This window comes from Tachypleus tridentatus, chromosome 4, assembly GCF_004210375.1.
Source record: "Tachypleus tridentatus isolate NWPU-2018 chromosome 4, ASM421037v1, whole genome shotgun sequence".
Taxonomy (NCBI): domain Eukaryota; kingdom Metazoa; phylum Arthropoda; class Merostomata; order Xiphosura; family Limulidae; genus Tachypleus; species Tachypleus tridentatus.
The window spans coordinates 69,097,041-69,122,788 of record NC_134828.1 but is presented as its reverse complement, the minus strand read 5'-3'; positions in this window follow the sequence as shown (position 1 = coordinate 69,122,788).

Genomic DNA, 25,748 nt, shown 5'->3' with positions numbered 1-25,748 from the left:
TGTTTGGCAATAATCAATCCACGCATAACTGTTAATATTAATAGCTCACATTCTCAGATGCATCTCTGTGAATTGTTAGATGAGCGGATAGAATCAAAAGGTTTAATCAGCGTGTGTGGTAGTTTTCTTACAGCAAAGCCACATTGGGCTACCTGCTGTGTTCACTGAAGGAAATCGAAACCCAGATTTTTGCGTTCTACATCCAAAGACGTACCACTGTCCCACCGGGGGAGAGGTTCAATCAGCCCTAGTTATGCCTGTCTACATATTACACGGTATAGTTAAATTAGTTAAAACCCTCAGAAGAGAACCACACAACGAAAGTATTATCTCTCAAGTTTTATGCCAGTACGACCCCAAAATGAAACTATACATTTCACTTCAAGACTTCTATAATAAATTTCATTATGCACGAATGGCGCATGAATTCATGGGGCTGTACACTTTGCCAGAAGGTGAGATATTAAAGAAAATAATATCAACAGCTCATGATTGTATGTAAAGTCACTTCTAAGGTTTTAAAGGGATGTTCTGCAGACATGCTGCTCTAAAAACATGAGAAGTCTCATAATCCATTTCTAATTTTAACAAAATTTATTAAAACATGTGTAGTTCTGAAGAACACTTGTTCAATTTAGCTTAGAGCATATAAACATAGCTTAACATAAAAATAAATACAAGTTCAAAGTATATAGAAACTTAACTCACAGCTTTTGTATCTAAAGATAATTCATTGGTCAACTTAAAAATTAAGGATTAGAGAAAGATAATTCAGAAATTTCATTGCAACACTTGATGCACTGATAAGTTGAAATCGAGAGTTTGGAGAAAAATTAGTATATATCGTTTTGGTCTTAATTTCACCTGCTGGTAAATTTAGCATACAATTTTGAATAAAATAGTTTAAAGCATTCAATTCTTGGCTTAACCTACTGGTAAAGACAAAGTGTTTTGAGAAAAATAGTCCAGGTCCTTCTGATCTAGAGTCAATTTAATGGTAAACTTAAACCTAGTGTTCATTTAAATTTAGGCCTACGCTTTTATCTCTGAATCTAATCTTGCAGTCTAGCATTTAGGTGATATTAACCTATATCTTTTAAATTTATCCTATTGGAAAACTTAAACTGCCTCTAATTTTAAACATAGTTATTTCACATAAGTAGTTCTAAGTCTTAAGTTACTTAAATCGTCTGTAGACGTATTTTAAGACAAATAACCAGAGCTTTGAAACATTACCTTAATATACTGAAAAATGTAAACAGCCGTTTTAGGTAGAATAAGCCTAGAGAGTTTACATTTATACTTAATTCACTTGTAAACTTAGAGGGAGTGTTTAGTAAAAACGTCAGAAAGCTTTCAGGTCCAGGTTGTTTGTTTGTTCTTTGAAGTACAATGTAACTTTCAGATTTTTGACAGCTGATTTCGACAACGTGACGACTGACTGTCCAAATTATTTTCTATTCTTTATTTTTAATACAATAAAATGATTATTTACAATAAATGTCGTTCTTAGCTTTTTCAAATATCTATTGATATGAGGAAAAAATCACATATTTCTCATTTTTCCTTCTTTCGAAAGGGAATATTTTATACTACTTGCCTTATACAGTAACAACAGAACAGCTCAGTTCTGTACATCACAGAACATTCTTACTAGCAGTTAATAAAACCGTTTCCAAAGAAAGCTTTAAAAAATTGTAGTTTTTATTATGTGTTAGCATGTGATAAAATTGGCTTCCAGTTTTTAGAAACTAAATTTTGGAAACTCTTTGTTAAAACAAGTAAAATATTGAACTAAAACCTTCTATAAAGCAGAATAAAAGCTACGCTGTGTTGTAAGCAGATACTTTTATAAATATATCCGTCATATTACCATATCAAAAAAGGTACTTTGCTATCTCTAAATCGACTAGTATATTTATTAGGCCTAGGAAATACTGAGTTAAATTTAATATAATTTATCTGCCTAACTTTGAGTATTGCAATTCAACTTACTAGCTATATACTCGTATTAGGTACAGATAATGAAGGTATCTTATTGAAGCACACGTTTTCGCCTGATCGAGAAAGTTATTCCATACAGTTCAGCGTGAGAGGCATGAGGCGTCGTGTGTGTGTGTGTGTATATAATGTTTTAAACTGAATATGTTAGCTACTCCTGCTGGTAAACTGAATTAGGATGGAGGGTGAACAGGAAAAGGTTTGAGCTAGAGCTTTTCCGATACTTCTTGTAACAGTAAGGGACTACACGTGGGAAGTGTCTATTTTTCTATACTTTTTGTTAACAGCTAACAGACTCCATACTAATAAAAGCATTACATCATACACAACGTTATGAACTTTTAATTAAACTCACAACTGAACAAAGTATGTTCGACCTTATAAATAGTCGTATACAACGAACCAACCCATTTTCTACACTTTTTTTTGTTACACACACAAAAAAAAACAGTCTCCAAACTAATAAAAACATTGCATCATACATATAACGTCATGAATTTCTACTTAAACTCATAGGCCAACAAAGTATGTTTGCCCTTACGAATGTTCGTATACAACGAGCCAAACCATTTATGTTTCGACAAAAAAGTTCACGAACGACGACATTATTAATTTTAATTATCACCCTAAACCTAAATACATTCAGTTTCACTGCCAAGACATAGTCTGCATTTGAAAGTACGGTTAAGACTTCATTTTGTACATATACAAAATTTTAAAATTCGTCAATACCGTCTTTTTCCTTACACTTCAGAAAATATTTTTTATTCAAGATATTTATAAGTTGTCGAAAAATCTAGAAATTCATAAATAATATCTTATGCCAATCAAGTATGTTCTGTGAATAAGTCTTTAGAATTATGGTATCAATATATTCCCTTTCGTTTTTGTAATTAATATGCTAATTGAAACTTAAAACTACCGTTGTGACGGTTTAAAATACGACACAAATATTCAGACTATCTCGTATTACAAGAATCAGCCTAAATAATCAACGTCCATGGTAAATATTTAAAATTACACGAGAATAATCAATGATTATATTACTCGTTCCAGTATGTATATATGCTATGTCGAATTCTTTGGCGCAGTCGAATAGTCAAACTTCCGATTAATTCTGCGTGCAATAGAAAACCACAAAAACTTTTAATTACAAGAAATTTCCACAGGTTTGTCATCACAATTATCTACAGAATAGCAGCATAACATCAATTTGCGAATACATATTGCAATTAATGTTGTTTCCCTTACACGTAACACAATAAGTTTAGTGATTCGTATACACCATTTCCCGTAAAAATACTAGCGGGTTCTTACAAAGCAACATAATTTTGACATTGTTGTTATTGCGATATACACTCAAAGACCTATAACACCGATTTCAATTTAGAAGGAACGGAATTCTGTTGCTTACAAAATTTGTGTCAAATGATGGAATGATAATGTTCACCCTATTTAAAATAAGTTTTGTCACAATTAACCAAAATAAAAGTTAGATATAGGTTATAAGCAGCTACGATACATATAGCAAGGACCTACTTTTATCTTTATACGACATTTAAAAAGTCATCAAAACGTTTCAAATAAAGAGACTCAAATAAAATCAAGTCACGTTCTGTATCCACTTAGAATTTATCTTGCCCTTTAACGTGGACCTAACATCTTTTTTATACATACTAGTTCCGCCTCCCGAGTTAAGTGGTTATCACTCTAAAAGTCAAGTTTAGACAACTGGAGTGGGCACTGTAAACACGTCCAATTATGTCGCTTTATGTTTATGCTCCCCCACAAAAAAAAACACGAACAAACAACATACCACTACTGTACTGTATGTTCGACCACACTACCATACTAAAATAAAATCTTATTTGTTTGATCACAGAAGACATATTAATGTTTTTTTTTTTTTACAGAAATAAGTTTGTTTCATTTCAGGAAAAGACACTGCCAGTATTCTAATGTTTTACTTTCGTTATACCTACAGTACATTTTTAAACGAAAATGTTTAATCTAATAGAAATTAGGTCTACATACAGTCATGTGAAAACGTTAAGACACACTACGAAAGCCTATGTATTTTTGTAACATTTTTGGATATATAGATATTTAATCTCAATTTTAACAATACTGAGAGATTATAGGAATATAACTAAACAATTAAAACTGATGAAAAAGACTTAAGATCTTCTGTAAATGTAATTCTACAAAAATGCATATTCTAACTGAGGATAAAGTTAAGACACCCTACCCCCTAATAGCTAGGGTTACCCCCTTTGGCTGAAATAACTGCAGTAAGACGCTTCTTGTAGCCATCTACCAGTCTCTGACATCGGTCTGAAGAAAGATTACCCTTTTTTTCAATGCAGAATTCTTTCAGCTGCGAAATGTTTGAGTGGTTTCTTGCATGTACAGCCAGTTTCAAGTCACCCCACAGCATCTCAATGGAATTAAGATCTGGGCTTTGACTCGGCCATTTCAGGACTCAATTTTTTTAGTTTTCAGTCCTTGGTGGATTTATTGGTATGTTTTGGGTGATTGTCGCGTTGCAGGGTCCAGTTCCGCTTCAGCTTTAATTTTCTACAGATGGTCTCACATGTTCCTCAAGCACCCTCTGATACACAGTAGAATTCATGGTGGATTCTATGATTGTGAGCTGTCCAGGTCCTGCTGCAGGAAAGCAGCTTTAAACCATGACACTTCCATCTTTTGAACTGCAATTCAAACTGCTTCACAGTTGGTATGAGATTCTTTTCTTAGAATGCTGTATTTGGTTTACGCCAAACATGTCCTCTGTTCTGGTGTCCAAATAATTAAATTTTGGACTCATCTGTCCAAAGAACATTATTCCGGAAGTTTTAGTCTTTATCTACATTCTCTCTGGCAAACTTCAGTGTGGCCTTGATGTCTCTCTTACAGAACAAAAGGTTTCCTCCTTGCACACCTCCCATGCAAGTTAAACTTGTGCAGTCTCTTTCTGATTGTAGAGGCATGCACTTTCACATCGACAGTAGCCAGAGCCTGCCATAGGTCCCGTGATGACATGTTAGGGTGTTTGGAGACCTCTTTTAGCATCTTGTGGTCTGCTCTCGGGGTGAACTTACTTGGACGACCAGACCTGGGTATGTTGGCAGTTGTTTTGAAAGCCCTCCACTTGTTGACTATTGTCCGGACAGTGGAATGGCTAATTTCAACATATTTTGGGATCTTTTTTAAATCCCTTACCAGACTCATAAGCTGCTACAATTTTCTTTCTAAAGGCCTCAGACAGCTCTTTTGCTCTCACCATGGTGTTCACTCTCACTTCAACAGTCAGGAGCACACCAAACTAAATGTCTGAGGTTTAAATAGGGCAAGCCTCATTAAAAATGCTGAGTAACGATCTTCTAATCACGTGCACCTGGTGTGTTACACCTGTGTGCGAGTTGAACCATTTTAAGTGGGAATAAATGTGGGGGTGTCCTTACTTTTCCTCAGTTAGAATATGCATTTTTGTAGAATTACATTTACAGAAGATCTTGAAAAGTCTTTTCTTCAGTTTTAATTGTTTAGTTATGTTCCTATAATCTCTCAGTATTGTTAAAATCGAGATTAATTATTTATATATCCAAAAATGTTACAAAAATACACAGGCTTTCATACGGTGTCCTAATTTTTTCACATGACTGTATTAATCCAGATTCATTCATTTTAGTACCAGTCATTCCTTCTTTAAATGTTTTGGCTATGTGTTTTCTAGTAGACATGATAATAATTTTGTCCCTGTTCCGGGGATTGTACTAGCAAGCCCATTTTTTTTCCTTTATATTTGATGAAGAAATAATCGTCGACATTATATTATGACCTTCATATATCCATCTGCGATACGCAGTTTCCCAACAGGTTTCACTTTTTATTCGAAAGCTTTCTTGTTATTATCTGAGTGGTGTAGTTGAAGATATCTAGTCAAATCGTGACTGATGTGAAAGAATCAGTCAAATTTCACACATTTTATTGCACTTTAGAATCCTGTTTAATAGCCTCTTTTTCTCTCTGTCTGTCAGCAGTGGTTGGCCGTTATAATTTATTTTCGTGGCAGAAGTATACCTACATATCGAGACTGATGATAAACTTTGAGCAGTCGAACAAAGAAACGGTCTTTGTGATGACGTTTCATAAACAGGCATCCACTACAGCGTATATTTAAAATTAGAAGATTCTCTTGGTCTTATCTATCTTAATCGTAGCATGACTACATCTCCGAAGTCCATGTTATACATCACATGACGAATCGATTTTACATATATATAAACATGAATTATTTTGAAACGTGTGAAAGGGGAGATTAACAAGTCGGCCAGTTAGCGTGTAAATATTTTATATTTACGATTTTTATGAATGTTAACGTGCTATATAATTTTATTACGTGATATGTTGCAATTAGTTAATCAGATTCCGGGAATTCTACATCTTAGTACGTAATCTTAGCCTAAATTAACATAAATAATCACGTTAGGTGTTTTCTCTTTCCTTTCTTGAAAATAATTTCAAAAATTATCTGAATTGAACAGAGCCTTTTAAGTTATACTGAGAGTAACAAGTTCAGTCTAGACTAATTTCGTATCTGTGTAGACCAGTGGTTCCCAACCTTTTTTATGCCTCACACCCCTAAACAATTTTAATGTGTTCTCGCACCCCTCACAGTAATTAGTTATTTAAGAATAAAGGTGAAGGTGGCCCAAACAAATGTTATCTCGCACCCCTTGCGAGCACACCTGGTTGGGAACCACTGGTGTAGACAATCAGCAGTAGTAGTGCCTTTTCCTCCAACAAAGTAACGGTAAAATAAAATAAAAACTTGGTAGGTGTTTTGGTTTTAAAGACCTTTGGGGAGACCCCAAAGGCAAACCAGGGGTGCTCAGAAACTTCTGTTTCTCTTCAGCCCCGCGCATGAAAGAAGGTTAAAGTCATCAGGGATTGAAGGATAAACACTTGGTAGCTTAGTGACACTGGTAGATTTCTGCTGGTAGACTTGGGGTCATTCGGGCGTAGTTGCAATGAAGGCCAGAGAGTCGGGGGATAAAAGAAGGAGCGAGCTGACTTGAAGTGAGGTAAAAGTAACAAAACTAACGTAATGAGCAGGGGTAGACAAATAGGGTAGAGTAGGGAAACATATTAACTTAGATTTCGCATGTAATGAAGAGAAGGCACAGGGTAACGGATCACCTTTTCAGGGCGTGGGTAAAGAAATACCCAAACTTTTGCTGTGGGGGAAACGGGAGCACCCCAAGAAAACCAACTTTCACGATCAGGGCGCCGAATAATTTACCATGACCGTGCCCTGGATAGCTGGAAAATTTACATCAAGTAATTATGGAGGGGTTAGATACGGCCAATCCTCATTGGAGAGAGACTGCGCTTGTTGGAGCCCGAAAGAAAACTTTCTGAGTGCCATCGAACATCTTTGGTTCGCTAGTCTTTCCATCTTATCAAGTCTAGAATTAAAACATTTTTGCCATAGGGGTCTGTTGTAATGCTTTACGTATTGAATCGTAGTCTTGGTCAATTGCACTGGCTTGTGATGATCTTGGTTTCAGTGGGTGTGGTGTTTGAACTTGTATAGATAAGTTATCCGGGTATTCCTCAAATGTCTGGGAAAATTTATATTTTCTGGACAATCTGGTTTGAATAGCTTGAGAAATGGTAGACAGCTTGTCTGTTATGGTTGACTTCTCCGAATAGGTAATTTGTGTAGTATGCATCTGAAAAAACGTTTTCGAGCGAAGTGAAATAGATAACGTCTGAGTAAGTTTGTTGAGATACTGAGACTTATTTTGAACATGGCCGGCAGCCGTATCGTCAGTTGTCTGAGTATGGTTATCGATCTTATTGGTGGAGGTTTGGATTGAGTTGGATGGCGGCTTCACAGGAGTTTTGACATTAGGCTGTGGGGGGTGGAAGAGCAGATTATATGATACGTTGGGTGGCAAAAGAGGTTCTGGTTGCTTGGGTATCCTAGGATTAATTGAGCGACGGTGGGGACGTTCAGCACTAAAATGGAAGATGTGATAATAGCAACCATTACATACAATGGTATCAGCAGAATGTTTGGTGGTCGTTACTATTTTCATGTATCTGGTAGCTTGCTTGGTGGATTTCGAGAAGATACGATGTACGGCGTATATCTCGGACGTAGTTTGATTTTCAATGTCGCATTTGATTTCGTTAGGGTGAATGGAAGGGTGTATCCCTTTCACGAAGACAGAGAAAAGGGTAGTTGGGTTCTTGGTGGGTAAACAACTGACATTAATTTGGGTATTCCACGGCTTACAAAGGTAAGATGGGTCTGCAGGCGTTGACAGCTGGAGAAGAATGCATGTTCTGGAAGGGTCTAAAGAGGCGCCAGGTTTAGCCTGCGCGATAAACGTGGCAATTTGAAGAGGCGAAAGGTTGGGTGGCAGGCCATCGACGATTACCGGCGGGACAGGTAGCGAGATTGGCACAGCAGGTCCGCGTAATGAAAACGTCATGCTGGCAAAGCAGTGGGAGAACACACGTCTGACTTGCTCATGGACTAAGCTAGGAGTGATGTGTGGAAATAACGATAAAAGTTTCGTATCAATTAAAATATAGCAAAGACACTAACTCTTATGGTTATCAGGTACGTTCAGGACAGAATAAGTTGTAATCTGTTTTAGAGATCTCCATGTAGTCTCAAAATAAATTACTTGATTATACTTATAAATCATTATTTCCCAACTTATTATTAGCCAATAATATTTTATTAAAGTATTATACAAAACTTGCTCACAAAGTGACTATGAAACAATTATCTTTTTAAGTACCTGTTCTGATTAACTTTGGGAACCTGAAATTGTTTTAAGGAAGTCATCATCAGTCAACGGAAGGTTTGTACAAGAAGACTTGTTAATTGTCTTCCGTATAACATTAAATGTGAATTATTTTGCTGTTCCTAGAACTTATAAAACGAGTAATAGTTAAGTACATAAATAAATAAAAAGAATCAATTAAATTGTTGAACCACAAAAATAAATTTGATATTGTATTTTCTGTGTTTGGTTATTGCCTCCCAGTAACACAGCAGTATATCTTTGGACTTACAATGCTAGAAACAGGGTTTCGATACCTGTGATAAGCAGAGTACACATAGCCCATTGTGTAGCTTTGTGCTCAACGTCAAACAAATTGTTTCGCTATTAGATATTAAACTTTCATTCGAATGAAAATAACAGCGTATAGTTCAATTTTTAAAAAATAATTTAAGTAGATTATTTTGTTTTATCAAAGGTTTGTGTTGTTTTGCTTTGAATTTCGCGCAAAGCTACACGAGGGCTATCTGGGCTAGCCGTCCCTAATTTAGCAGTGTAAGACTAGTGGGAAAACAGCTAGTCATCACCATTCACCGTCAACTCTTGGGCTACTCTTTTACCAACGAATAGTGAGATTGATTGTCACATTATAACGCCCCCACGGCTAAAAGGGCGAGCATGTTTGGTGTGACGGGGATTCGAACCCGAGGGTTACGAGTTGAGTGCCTTACCCGCCTAGACTTTATCAAAGGTGTTTATGAAGTTGTTTACTGAAATAATTAATTTCTTATTAATACAAAAACTTTGATACATTTTTGGCATTATTAAACACCTCTGGTGGCTCAGAGGAAGTTTTAGGGCTTATAACTCTAAAAATCATGTTTCTATACCCGTGATTCGCATATCAGAAATAGCTCATTGTGTAACATCATGCTTAATTACAACAAGAAAGGAAAAAAAAATCATCAGAAAATAGTTTGACTTTTGAGTAACCTCTGGAGCAAGGTTACACAGTTGTTATTAATGCATTTTGAACAATCTCTGAAGCTAGGGCACTCACACAATTGTCATTAATACTATATAGTTTACTGAACTTAAGTAAGATAATTTGTAGTGTCTTATTACGACGAAAACAATTATATGCTAGCTAATTTCAGCAGAGAAAAATTATATTTTATATGACAAAGTTTTTAAATTATTAAGATTTGGAAATTGAGTTATTTTTTTCAATTGAAAATTCAGTATCTTAGCATGCTTGTTCAGACCATTAAAAGAAGAAACCAATATTAAGAAATACATTGATTTTATCAATAAATTTAGTTCAAACAGAGCTAAAGTAACTCCGTGGTTGATTTTTGTTATAAACCATTTTAGTTGCTAACCGCTCACACACATCTATTATTGAATGTATTCTAAATATTTTTTCCCTTTTTCATTTCCTGTTTGCTTTTCACGCAGTTTTTTTCAAACATTCCTCACTATTACGTCAATTTTATTTTTCTACATTGTTTTATAAGTTTTCGTTATAATTTGATTTTATTTTCTTTCCTTTTTCTTTCCCGGTTATGTTCCTAACTATATACACTATTCCATTCTAACGTGCTTAAATTGGTCCATTTTATAAATCGTTTTTCATTCTAATTCAATTTTCATATTGTATACTAAGTTTTATCTCGTCTTTACACTTACACTTTACTCATTGCTCCTTCTATCTCGAGTCTCTTACTCATGGCTATTTTTATTTCTCAACCTTTATATTTCGTCACTTTCCAAACAACCAACAGCCTCTGTTTTTCTTTATGTATATATATATATATATATATATGGTCCCTCTTCCTCTTAGCTCGATCTGGCTTTTTTCTCTTTTCATAACCTCACCTTTTTATCCCTCTTCAATCAACTATTTCCCACAATCTAATCTTTCGGAGAAAGTCGTCTTATCCGATGAGGGTGTCATCCTTTACGATTGTCCTTCTATTTCAGGGATTTTCAAAGTACTTTGAAGTTCAAAAAATAGGCTTTAGAATCGCAAAGCGACGAGGCAATAAAGCCAGCTTTAACCAGAGCTTGCCATACAAATATGCCGAAAGGATGAGGCTAATGGAATTGATTTCTTTTGAAAGCCACTCTAGTTTAAAACACAAGGACAGAACCTGGAATCGATCATTTGTTGAAAGAATTCTTCTACTGAGTCGACAGCAATGCGGAGATAAAGAAATGTGGCGCTACACCTTAGCTCCGTCCATTAATTATTCTACCTATTTATTTAAAACCAGTCTTCAGGTTATTCACAACTAATAGATACAAACTTGCTATTCATGTAATGCAACAACTATGTTTTCTTTAAATCTAATGAGCTAATTGTTAAGGGATATCTGTTTTTGTTAATTAAGTAAAAAAAATCAAAGACTAAAGGCATTTGTAAAACAATCTGATGACAATATTCATATAGTTTTAGTCTTATTTTGCTAGTGGTTAAGTGAATTTGTTTCTTTGGTTTGTTTTGAATCTCGTGCAAAGCTACATACGGGCTGTCTACGCCAGCCGTCCCTAATTGAGCAGTGTACGACTAGAGGAAAGACAGCTATTCATCATCACCCACCGCCAACTCTTGGGCTACTCTTTTACCAATGAATAGTGGGATTGATCGTCACAATTATAACACCACCACGGCTGAAAGGGCGCGTATATTTGGTATGACGGGGATTCGAACCCGTGACTCTCAGATTACGTACACTGACATCTATAGTTTAACGTTTATAAAAGATGAATTAACTTAAGCATTTAAGTATGACTATTCTAGCTGAAAGAAATTAACGCGTTTTCATAAAAACATCAGCAAAAATGGTAGTGCACCTTGTAAGAACTACGAATATACATTATTTCATCCTGTATCCAGAAGAGTACATCAATCTATAGTTATGTTATATCGAGAGGAGTTATGATTGGTTTTTGTGATTGGAGATGAGCGATTTTTATACGAATTCAGACAACAGTCAAAGCTTTGTTACGATACATTATCTATGGAACATTTACAATTTCTGAACTTCCTGTGAAAAATCTTAAAAACTACCAAGACAAAATATATTCAGTTTATGTTCTTGTTAAAATGGAAATGAAGTCGGACTAAAATCTAACCTGCAAATGTATATTCGTAAAATATCGAAAGTGTTACAAGTGTAGTAGGAACAGATGCAATTACGATGGCACATGACTGGTATAAAAATAGTAACAACAAGGGAAGTGAGAGAAATGTCGGCCGAGGAAGTGCTGCAAAGAACCCAAGTTTGGATACAGAAGTGGTAAATGTGCGAATGTATCTAGTGACTTACCTTCAAACAGGGAGAAAAGAGAGCAGTTGAAGGTCAGGTGAGGACCGGAAAGTACGAAAAGTTTTTTTAAGGTGAAGTGTAACAATATTACAAGAGTAAGAGAAGAGAAAAAACTAAAATAATGGTGAAACATCATGATTATAGTATACGTGTGGTCCGCTTTTAGGATGAAAACACTTTAACGACTGCTTGAATAAAAATGACAAGAATACGACAAAATCCCCCCCTCCTGATCATACCTTTAGGATTTGGTGACACCACCATCAACCAAAATAGTTATATTTTTTGCAATTTAGTCATAAACTGCTTGTTACAAATATTAACAATGCATCACGATTGGATAATTTAGAGAAATGTTAAGCTAATCTCTTCTGTTCAGATCATACTTTCTATGTATATGAAAATGATTATTAAGGATTAAATAAAACTAACAGCTATAGAGGTATTTCAAGTTTCTAATAAACTATGAACATGAGATAACTTTATCTTATCCATGTATGAATATAATATCATATTTTGCAGGAAGTGTTGACCAGGGTTTTATTTGACTCGCATAATTTAGCATATTTCAGCATAAAATAAGTCTAATACAATTATGCTATTTAAAAATACAACATTATATATTAATTTGCATTGTGTGGTTTGTGACTTTAACTGTTAGTTTGTTTATCTCCAAACGCCTTACACAGTTTTGGAGCTAGCAGAACCAAACTTGACAGGCAGACTTTGGATTGTTCTAGAGTATCCTTTACTGTATGGAATAGTTCCCCTGCTAAGATGACAAGGGAGGCTAAAACGTCCACAGAAAGTCATTCAGGTACAGTTGTGTCAAGTATTAAATTTACTGAACTGGAATCTCGAATCGCATTTTTTATTCCTGAATCTTAGAGCACCGTGTGTAAGATTTTGATCATGTCCCACTTATCAGCTATCGGAACAAAAGGTTTCAGCATGAGAGGATACCACGGGTTCGTTTGTGGGAAATTCTCTCTCTTTCGAGGATATAAAGACGCAAATGGAACCAATAGAAAAACTTGATAGGTACATTAGTACTTCTGTGAATCGTGAAAATTTTGAATTCCGCAATGCATCCCGAGAATTTTATGTTAGTCCTTAATAAGGAATGCAAAGTAACTAAGTCTATTACAATGTACTTCTGACTTTGTGAAAGCGTAGTATTACCTGTAATAAAATTAAAATACTGAAACTCATTTAATTTTACCACTAGCGCTCATTGAAAAATGAGATCTTTTCCAACTTGACGTCTACTTCAGATATAGAAGTCGTTTATAACAACTGACTAGTAAATGAATGATTCAGTTATGGTCGTTCCTTTTTATGTAAGCCGTATATTTAACCACATAGTACAATAGACTGAAATTACTTACTCAAAGGCTCGGTATGGCCAGGTGGGTAAGTCACTCGACTCGTAATCCGAGGGTCATGGGTTCGAATCCCTGTCACACCAAACATGCTCGCCTTTTCAGCCGTGGGGGTGTTATAATGGGACAGTCAATCCCACTATTCGTTGGTAAAAGAGTAGCCCAAGAGTTGGCAGTGGGTGGTAATAACTAGCTGCCTTTCTTCTGGTCTTACACTGTTAAATTAGGGACGGCTAGCGTAGATAGCTCTCGTATAGCTTTGTGCGAAAACAAAACTAGCTTAAATGTATTGTTTTATATTTCATCATGAATTATATTGGTATCTCATTCTAAGTGTTAAGTAATAATCTACTAATATTTTAGTTAACTTTCAATAATTTTAGACTTGAGGAAATGTTAATAATTTACTGAGTTCCAAATTTTCCAAAAGTTTATACTCTCTTTGAATGTAATATTTGGCGTCTGTGAATACGTTTTGCAGACATTAAACAAGATACTTAGAGAAAGTTTAACGGTAGGTGGCATTTTCAATGAAGTGTACAAGTCTTTTAGTATATTATCACGATAACAAAAAAACAAACAAAAAACTAGCTCCCTCTTGAGTGTGGTAAAGCATCTAGATTGACAGAGGAAAATACCATATTTTCTGCTTTATTACTCTATTGAGAGTTTCTGGTAAAGGGTTTAGTCACTTTCAAATATTACAACGTTTTGGTTAAACCTTGAATGTATTGAAGCTCCAGTTTTACGACATTATCGATTAAGTTGTTTCCAACACATAAACCAGCGCACTGGATATACTTGACAGATTGTACAAACAAAAAGCAAGCCCTTATCTTGATGTAAAAAGTCCACAGGAGGTATATGATAGCAAAAATTCTAGTGTAATGGGCCGGCATGATTTAATGGAGAAGAAAAGGGGTGGGCAAAGAGTCGAAATCGATTCAAACCAAACGTAGACGTTGCGGAATTATGAAAGGGTAAGTTACTTTACTTCAGGTATAGTGTACGTTTTATCAACGATGTGGAAACTTGGAAAGAAAGAAATAAAACGAACTAGTAATGCTAACAGCTTATCACTTTTATTGTGTTGGTGAATTTCATAATGGGAAAACCAACGGCAAAGAAACGTTCTGCTCTTTATTTGTTTAAAGCAGTCCGTCATTTTGACAGGAAATAAGATGTTTCTTATTTGTGTTTCTTCTTATAACTCAAAATTAAATAAAAATACACGTTTTCAGTTAATTTGTAAGATATATAGATAAAACTAAACTGTAACCTAACATGTTATATGTCATCATAATCAGTTCTCAGTTTTATTAAAAGCTTCAGTTTTTCACTAATTGATAATTATATAAGTATTAAGTTTTCTTACTTATTATCTTATTATTTAAGTGATAAGAAATACTTAATTAGCAACCAAGTTAAACACTACTGAGGTTAATCTTACTTTATAAAAACGATGTTTCCCTGACATCCGGAACCACTCTTCCATCTTCGATTATGGTCACTATGGTACATAACAGTGCGCATTATTTTTGACATCACGGTTTCTGGTATAATACGTTACTAGGTAGAATAACAACGTTACTATTAAACCATTTTTGTTCACAAATTACTCAAAGACCCTCAACTGTAAATAAACTTCGGCGTTCAGGGACACTTTAAGCAGACTGCATGAAAATTAATTGGAGTTGCATTAAGTGAAAAAGAGTGTGTGGAGTTGTATCAAGTGAAGAGTAAGCTCATTTATTGAATGTAATCTAAGCATTTGCATCAAGTGAAGGGGAGTATGGAGCTTCATCAAGTGAACGGGAGACTGTTAAACTGTATCAAGTGAAGGGGTGTATGGTGCTTCATCTAGTGAAAGGGAGTATGGTGCTGCATCAAGTGAAGGGGAGACTGTTAAACTGTATCAAGTGAAGGGGAGTATGGTGCTTCATCAAGTGAAGGGGAGACTATTAAACTGTATCAAGTAAGAGTGGAGTATGGTGCTTCATCAAGTGAAGGGGAGACTGTTAAACTGTATCAAGAGAAGGGAAGTATGATGCTTCATCAACTGAAAGGAAGACTGTTAAACTGTATCAAGTAAAGAGTGGAGTATGGTGCTGCATCAAGTGAAGGGGAGACTGTAAAACTGTATCAAGAGAAGGGGAGTATGATGCTTCATCAACTGAAAGGAAGACTGTTAAACTGTATCAAGTAAAGAGTGGAGTATGGTGCTGTATCAAGTGAAGGGGAGACTGTTAAACTGTATCAAGTGAAGGGGAGTATGGTGCTTCATCAACTGAAAGGAAGACTGTTAAACAGTATCAAGTGAAGGGGATACTGTTAAAATGCATCAAGTGAAGGGGAGTATGTTGCTTTATCGAGTAAAGGGTAGACTGTTAAGCTACATCAATTGAAGATGGAAGAGTATGCAGCTGTTTAAAATTAAAAAAAGGAGTATGGAGTTGTATCAAGTGAAAGGGAAGTGTATCAAACTGCGTAGTGAAGAGAGGAGTGTGACTGAAAACATCTGTACCTTTGACTTATGAACTATCATCAACTTCAGTCTTCATATGTTTGTGACTTGTTAATGGTATCAGAAGATAGCTAAGCTTCATTCTAATCGGTTTTAACTTGGAGGATTTTATTTTATAAACAACTTCAAAAATTTTCTTTTAAATCTACACCGTTTAACAACCTCGCTGTATAGATAATTCTCTTCAGAAAGGCTTTTGTGTTTTATAACCATAAATCTGTACTGTCGAATGGTCTGGAATCTGCTGCAAACAAAATATAAAGTGGTTATAATTTACTTGACTCGGTTTAATGTGGTACAACTTACTAGTCTTCAGGTGATTCAGCTTTAAGTTTATGGATTTACAATGCTGAAAATCCATTATTAGATTTTTTGCGGTTGGCAATCGATTTTGTAGGTTTACATTGAAAAAAACAACCCCATATCGGCAACCGCTTCAAATAATGTGATGAAATTTGCCTAGCAATATGAACACGTTGGTTGGTTGATTGGTGTAGAGTTTTACTTTCGATTTCATCATATTAGGATAGGATATGAATTAGTTTTTTTTTCTGTAAAGTTTTACACTCACTTTTATTCAATGATCTATGTACTGTTCAAAACTTTCAGCGTTTGTGTTTCTTTATTCAGTTTTGTCTTTAGTGCCTCCTAAAGTATCACTTTTGTAGAATCTATATTGAATTATACAGAATTAAAAGTTACAGTTGATTTATTAATTAACGTTCTAAACAATTATCGCTACTTCTCAAGAACCATAATCGGCTGACGATGAAACACTCGTCTAAATAAATTAATTTTTAAGAACTCCCTTATTTTAGTTTGTGCGGATGCAAACAATTTTTCCAAGTGTTCAGGGCTCGAGTAAGTCACATAATCTGTTGAAACAAACAGGCTGTATAAAGGTGCGTATTTTCTTATAGCAAAGTCACATCGGGCTATCTACCGAGTCGTGTATCTGAAAGCGTAACACGGAGTTTCTGATATCTGCTTTGGCTAGTTCCTGTTCTATAAGAATGTTAGGTTTATACAACACACTTAGACGTATTATTCGTAGAAAATAAGAGGACATGTCTGTTTCATTTGTCACTGTAGACGTTTTGTTTATATTTTTCATTTTATCTTTATAATAAGTATTCGACTATTACTTGTCAAGATTACAGAATTATACATATTATAATGCAATATTTTAAAGTCTGTTGGAGCTGAGTGATTTATTTTAACCTTATGTGTTTATATCATGTTCTGCAGCTTACCTGAATTGTTTACCGGATATACTTTAAGAAGAAACGTTTTAATTTATAATTAGTTAGCAAGTGTTTATTTTATTTTTGGGATTTGTTTGAATAAGCTGAACAGTGTTTTCACCTGGGTTTAGGTTTTTTAATTTCGAATCTAGTGTATTAAAATAGCTATGAATTAGTCTCTTTATATCCTCTGCAGAGCAATAGGTCAGAATCATCTCAGTGAACGAGGGCAGAAAAGTTCATGGCAGAATATTCTGAAACGATTGGAGAAAATCGAATTTTGTTAAAATTGTTACTGTATATACTGCTTGTTGGCTATAATTTAAGGTAGAAACTAGTGTTACAAGAAAGAGTTCATGCTGTATACAGCATTAATTATGTGTAAGAAAGTTCGTGTGGTTGTCGTTAACCTTAAAGCTACATAATTGTCTGTCTGTGCTCTGCCCGCAGCAGGTATCGATATTTGATTTTGAACATCGTAAGCCAGCATGAGCCACTGGAGGGCAGCACGAACATACCGTTAGAAACCACTCTGCATAAAAAATAGAATTATTACTGTGGCTTTATGTCAGGTGCTGATTTCAATAATCGGCAAAAACAACAATGGGTGTGAAAAGAGCAACGGCTAAGTGAAATGTTCAGTTGGCGATTCACTGTTGCCTATAGAGGAACAAATATAATTAGTAGAACTTTGTTACCTCTGCAACTGTATCCTTCCCTTAACATATACAAAATGTTATAGTAATGTACGATTAACCTTCTGTGTTCGTTTTTTTGTATGTCATTCAGATCATATGATGCAGAAAACAAACTATTTATCTTCTTTTTCTTGTAAACATTAAACATAATGTCATAATGTATTTTATAGAAGTTAAATAATTCATATTTTCTGATCTTGATCAAACACTGTATTTTTTTTTACATGCATTAATTGCACTGTGATTTTGGTGCTTAAGGCTATGAACTTCATATTTTTCTGATATTTTAACTCTTTTATTTGTTTTGCGTTTAACATCAAAGTTACACTAAGGGCTATTTGTTCTACGCCCACCTCAAATATCGAAACCCGATCGTTTGTTTTATATTCTTATAACCTTGCTAGTGAGCAACCGAGAAGGAAGATCTTTTATTAGACATCAGTCAAAATGTATCGTTACTGTTCTATACTGTAGGAAGAGTGTGTGTGTGTTCTTATAGTAAAGTCACATCGGGCTATCTGCTGAGTCCATTGAGGTGGATGGAACCGCTAATTTTAGCGTTGTAAATCCGTAGACTTACCGCTGTACCAGCGGGGAACTATGTTGGGCAGACTTTCCTTTTTAATAGCAATAGGATGTTAAATTAAAGACAGTAAAAGTTGTCATAATGTCAGAAAGGTTTAAAACAACATACAAACAAAACTGAATCAGCCTCCTGGTTAAAATATTAATTCAAAATTTATATCCAAAACTATAAACTTCCAACAAAGCTGTAAGCTGCAAAGCCAAAACGATAAAATATGAAAAATAGAGTTGTCAGCATTTAACAAAGAGTTCTCTGAAAATAGCAACGTACTCACGGCAACGACTTTCCCTGAACAATCTGTTTAGAATAACCTGAAGTGTTTGTAAACCCTGAAAAACTGAGAGAGAATCTGTGACGTTCAGATAGCGAGGGTTAACTCGAATAAACACGCGTTATCGCTCCGTATTTCTTTCTATACGTCTAACGATAACTAACTGATTTTATTGAATTTCAGGCGATTCAAAACGTTTATCAACTCACATTTTTCATACTGAAACAGAAGTTTTGTGTGGTTTTAATTTTAGAACAATAAATGTGGTGGATAGACAAAGAGAAAACGCATAACTTCTAAAAACTGTTAAAAGTTAAAATATCACTTCTGTACACTAAACTATTATGATAATTGTCGTATTCAAATGAATAATAACTAAATGCAAGGCAGCTTATTTCAGTTAAATGTAAAATAAAAATAACAATGAGTTTTATTAACAGTATAATATTAAAAACTGTATGTTAGTTCTAAAAATATTAGTGTTACGTTTGGCGTTAAGTGCAAAAGTTCACAACGGTCTATTTGTGTTGTGCCTACCACGGGTTCGAAACTAGGCTTTTAGCGTTATAAGCCTTCATATTTACTACTGAACCTTCTTGATAGTAGACTTTTACCAAAAATATTTTGTAGCTATATTTTATTCTTTTTTTGGATATCAACTCCAATATTTCATTATTTTTACGGCTGGTTTCCTAACAGCTGATAAAGTTTAATACGTATGAAAGTGTGTTCTTTTAGTTTAATACATGTATGTTCTCTTTCAGACGCAGCGTTAGTTGAGAAATGTTAAAGTTCTATTAATTTTAGAAAGCGCCTTATTACATTACGTCATAATAATAGAAAGCACAGATTCGAGCTCATTATTTGGTTAATAAATTTGATTCGTCATCACATTGTTTCCAAAACCTTTGTCAGAAGTTTGTGTAGTGAAGCTTGGAGGTTTGTCGAAATTTGAGAACGATGAATAAGATAGGAAAGCTTTCATTTCCTTGAAATCATAATAAACACGATAGTCATGCCTTTCTCCAAGTATTCTGTGCTTTGTCTCTTATCAAGGATTCTGTCACATTTATAATCTGGGAGGAAAGATCTATAGTTTATTCTATTTCGAGACTGGGAAACTTTGTGTGATTAAACAACATGTCTCAAGTAATTACTTACTCATACAGAAATGACATAGTTTCTATATATCCATAAGATAGCGAGTATTCAATAATACACTACAGTTGTTTACTTATTCGCATATTCCTATCTTCAAACAGTCAAGATAGAGTTAATAATTATTACTCAATAGTTGGCAATATCGTAAATAGTAAATAAAGTTTGATCACCTCAAACAATTGATAGATATTATTCATGTCCATGATAAAAATGTTTATTATAGTTTGAAATGCTCAATCACTGGATATTTATATATAAACCTCTTTGAATGAGGTGAAAAAATCAACTGGTGAAAACGTAATTTTTTGTTAATCTGGAATTAACTCCATTGTTTAAAAACACTATTGATTTGTGCACCGTATTTTTAAGTGTGGTATAAAGTAACTGATAAAATCTGTGCTAATGTCAAAAAGAAGGAAATTAGTAAATTTATCTGATGTTGTTTGAGCTCGAAACTAAATGCAGCTTAACCTATATGGGTGTGTTTTATTATAGCAAAACCACATCGGGCTATTTTCCTGAGTCCACAGAGAAAGGAATCGAACCCCTACTTTAGCGTTGTAAACCCAAAGACTTACCGTTGTACCAGCGGGATACTCGCGTGTGTGGACGAGATTCTCAATACGTAAACACCCCTGTAAGTAATATGGGGTTTAAATTTGGTTTGTTTTGAATTTCGCGCAAAGCTACACTAGGGCCATCTGAGCTAGTCCTCCTTAATTTTGCAGTGTAAGACCGGAGGGATAGCAGCTAATCATCACCACCCATTGCCAACTCTTGAGTAACTCTTTTACCAATGAATAGTGGGATTGACCGTAACATTATAACGTCCCTCAGGGCTAAAAGGGCGAGCATGTTTGGTGCGACGGGAATTCGAACTTGCGACCCTCGGATTATGAATCGAGTGCCTTAATCACCTGGCCATGCCGGGCCTAGAGTTTAATTCTTTCACTTATAACTTAAAGCTAATGATAATTTTTTATAGTCTGTAGATAAAAAAGTAAAAATATTTACCGTTACAAAACTTTATAATTTACTGCTGAACATAACAATAGATAATTATTTGGAACAATTGTCAAACCAATAATTTTACATTAATATTCAAAATGTACATCTTACTTTAAGGAACACTGTAAAGTGATTAAAGAAATTAGAAAATATATGAAGAACATTTCTATATCCAGTCAAATAGTTAAATGTTAAGTGGATTATTAAATATACTTTTTCACGAATTTCTGCCCTCTTTCAGATACAAATAACAAAGTGCAAAAGTATTAGTAAACATGGTAAAAGATAACATGTATTATGGGAACCAGGATCCTAAAATGTGTAAAAAGAAAGTGTTTTTCTTAATACTACTAACATTGTAATATCGTGCTATAATATATTATATTGAGTTACTGATGTAATGTTTTGCTTATTTTGGTAAGATGGCTAAACGTACGGGCAATATCTGGTGACATTATTGAACAAATCCATTCGATTACATTAATTTAAAAATCAAACAGAGAAGTTTTTGTTTCAATTAAGGACAAGAATTGTTACAGCGGGAATTTTTGAAACATTCGAAAATTAGTTCTCATTTTCTAAACGTGAACAAATTTTTGTGTTTTTTTGTTTTGCCTTTCACTACACAAATAGCTCAGAGGTAACACTTATGAGATAACAACGCTAAAAATCAGGTTTCGATACCTGTATGCACAACATAGCTAGTCTATTGGAATTAATTAACAGTAAAAAAGGAATAATAATTCACTGGTGTTGCACCATTTACTAGTTAGAATCAATTGATCATTTTGTTCATAAAAAAATACAGCAACCATTCAAATTTGGTGAGTAATTTGTTTGTAATTCAGCGTGATAAGTCCGTAGGCATACCGCTCGCTCACTGGTTGGATTGTGAGTACTCCCGCAGAACTATTGATTTCTATAGCTTTTCTTGAATAATTTTGAAAACTTGCGTTTTCAGTATGTTCATCTAGCAGCTTTCTTGTGCATTAATGAACCATTGCGTTAGATAGAACTGAAAAGCACAACGTTTATATAATTCGACTTACAAAAAAACAACTGGTATATTTCGTGAACAAATAATTGTTTTATTTTGTAAATAACTAGTTATAAATTATGTACTTAAGTTGCATTGAATAATGATTATCTGATTACGTATATGATAATTCCTGTACCTAGGCATAAAGCAATTTAAAAAATCGTTTGAGAAATGAATTAAGATAACCGTTCAATCTGCCTCATCTGAATATTATCAAATATATTTATGTCTTGCAAAACAAAAAATACTTTCCGTATAGTTCATGTATTTCTAAAGTTTCATATAAAATATCAATACAGGGAATACTAGTAATGATCCTTCTTCTTTGTTTACAGAAAATTGAAAGTATAGTATGAGTAGCGTGATTAATTGAAGGGACTCTGATACTAAGAAAACAGGTTTGTTCACATTATGAAACTTTTTCTTTTAAGGGATTCCAAATTTCTCGAAAAGGCTTGGCTTTAAATTCCAATCGGGTACCCAGTTAGATCAGCTGTAAATTTAGGAAGGCACAACGAAAAAATCTGGGGTTGAACTCCCTACGATGGACAGAATGCACATAGGACATTTCATTTTTTTTACATTAAGAAAATAAGTTACATTCGTTTATTTCTTATTTATTAATCATATATTTCAAAACAAATAAAAAATAAAATGTTTTATTTTATGTTTAATACATAACTCACGATATTTTCCTCCTCATTCTTCATGTCGTCTAGTTCGAAGCTATTCTTCGTATATTAATTTTTGTGGATAAAAATACGAATGATATGTTTTCAAGGAAAGTCTAACATTTAACGAAATTTAACGCAACATTGCAAAGAGAAAACACGAGTGCGTATATTAATGAGAAGTGATGGTGACAAGGTAGGGTCACGTGGCTGGCAGCTGCTCGTTGGTTGCATGTGGAAGTGAGTGAGATTACAGCATATAAAGGCTATGTTTAACGAACCAGATAAAAAGAAGAAAAAAACGACTTTATCGGGCTGTTGTTATAAAGAGAACTTAGACGTAAAGAAAGCTTTTTTTTTTTCTTTGAAGGAGGGAAATAGTTTGACTATCTTTAGTTTAGGTCATTAACAAAGTCGTAAAGACCAATTTCGTCATAAGATAGTTTAGTTTTGCTTCTAATTCGAAACGCTTATAAGTATGAAAAATATTAATTTGGGACGGCTGGCGCAGATAACCCTCGTGTAGCTTTGCGCGAAATTAAAAAAAAAAAACACACAAAACGAAAGTACCACAAAACATTGACTTAAAGTGTATGCCTTGTCTAACCTATTACAAGTAAGAGGTGTTATGTGCTTTGTTATAGCAAAGCCCCAGCGGGCAATCGAGTATTTCAGCCGATGAGAATCAAACCTCTAATTTTAGCGTTGTAAGACGGAAGACTTACCGCTGTTTCAACTGAGGGACCTGAAAAAACAAAGCGAGATAAACTGCTATAACAAAGTACCTCAGTCAATCTATAAAGTGATACACACATTAAAAAAAAACAACAAAAAAACACGACAATCAAAACAGACATTCCTTGTTTCCATAGCAATAGTGATCCAATCCAGTTTTAAAATACTCGCAGACATTAAATTTAAGGTATAGGAAACTTTAATATTTTCTTATTTATTTTGCTGTATGTATTTTTGAATATAGAGAGTTTATATCTTTATTCAACTCTTATCTGTTTGAGATAAAATTATTTAATTGTTAGTTAACTTTTCGTGTCATAATGATTACGTGTTATTACATTACACAATCCTATAACAGGTACTAACTACTATAGTGATTTAAAAATGATAGCTCTATTTTATAATTATGACGAAATTTATAAGCCCACTTGCCAACGTCTCGAATTTTGAGTTACTCATCGGAGAAAAGTGTTTGTGTGTGTGTTTTCATGTAGCAAACCCACATCAGGTTATCTACTGAGTTTACCGAGGGGAATCGAGTCCCTGATTTCAGTGTTGTAAATCCGTAGACTTACCGCTGTACTAACGGGGGGGGGTCACGAAATCATTTGCGAGACACTATAGGATATTAACAAGAGTGATTATTTAGCGTTTTCCACTTTTCTAGCTCACACTGTGATAATTCAAACTATTACGTATTTTTAGTGGATGAACTCTATTGGACTCTTATTTCACACATCAAATTTCAAGCAATCCATTAAGTACAACATCTTCAATTTTTATTTGCTTTCTTTCTTCTTCTTCAAAAGTACAGACCTTTATTTGATAGAGAAACATATTTTTATGGATTTTTTCATGAGATTTGGCACTCTGATAGATCTATAGAACCTGCAATTAAGGGTTTCATTTGGTTTAAATGTATGCAGCATGTGCAAAGTTATTCGACATAACTGCTAAAATTTAACGAAAATTTGAGCGAACACCTACGCAAAATTTCACGTGAGGTATCGGTTTAACATTCGTACTATAGTTTCAACTAAGAGTAAAAATGAACCGTTTTTAGTTTTTTTGTAATTTGGATTAAAGATGGCTAATTTAGAGTAGCAAAACTGTACGATGAAAGGACATGCAGATACATAAGTGTTGGTTAGGCCAAGCAAACTAAATTAGCAGTTTCTAGCTCAAATTTTCAAAAGAATGATACGACTGAAAGGTTATTATTGGTTATTCGATGCCAATTTTACAGCACAGATTTTTTAAAAATTTATGAAATTATTATAATTGAAAAATTTTAGCGTCACATGATATTAGTTTAAGCAGTTAGCATAAATAATTATGCTTGATACGACTGTATAGACTACATGGGAGTGATGACAAGAAACTGTTAATCTAAATTCCATGGTTTTACAATAAATGAAGCTATTAATACTGTTTAAGAAAGGAAAACCTAACACCATATATCTTAAATAATATGGGTGATTCTTTAAAATAAAAGTCTATTCCAAATAAGAGGGTTATGGTCCTAAGGTTGATGTGGGTTGCTATCGAGTGTCAATTTGTTATTTGGTGTGGTTTATTCTTGTGTATTGACAAAGAAAAAAGTCATTATATCTAACCAAAAAAGCCCTAGGCGTAAGAAAAGGTGCGACCATAAAGGATTGAGCGTGCGACCTAAAGCAATGAAATCAAAATTAACAGCCAAACTGGTAGCTACACTTATAGCACTCATAAGAATTTTACAGCAAATAAACATTAATTAATTAACCAGGCTGCGTATTTTGTTTTACACTCCATCATACCCAAAATTCAACAAAAAAGTGCCAACTAAATACATATTTGGTTGCATCTATTTTTCACACATAAGATGTTTTTGATTCGATAATATTATCCCTAACATAATTTATGACATGTTCATATTGAATAGTAAAATATTTTTAATGAGCGAGTACTTAGAAACTAATATGCATATTTCATTGCATTTTGTTCCTAATTTCGTAGTGTAAGACTAGAGGGAAGTCAGCTAGTCATCACCACCCACCGCCAACTCTTAGGCTACTCTTTTACCAACAAATAGTGGGATTGATCGTTACATTATAACACCCTCACGGCTGAAAGGGCGAGCATGTTTGGTACGTCCGCGATTCGACCCCGCGGCCCTCAGATTATGAGTCGAACGATTTAACCTACCTCATGCCGACCTTCACCTTATTTAAAGTTAAGTTTCCATTTAAATGTTTCGTCTAAACGTATTGAGCTATGGGAACTTTTTCTATGTTAACGCGTTTTCAAC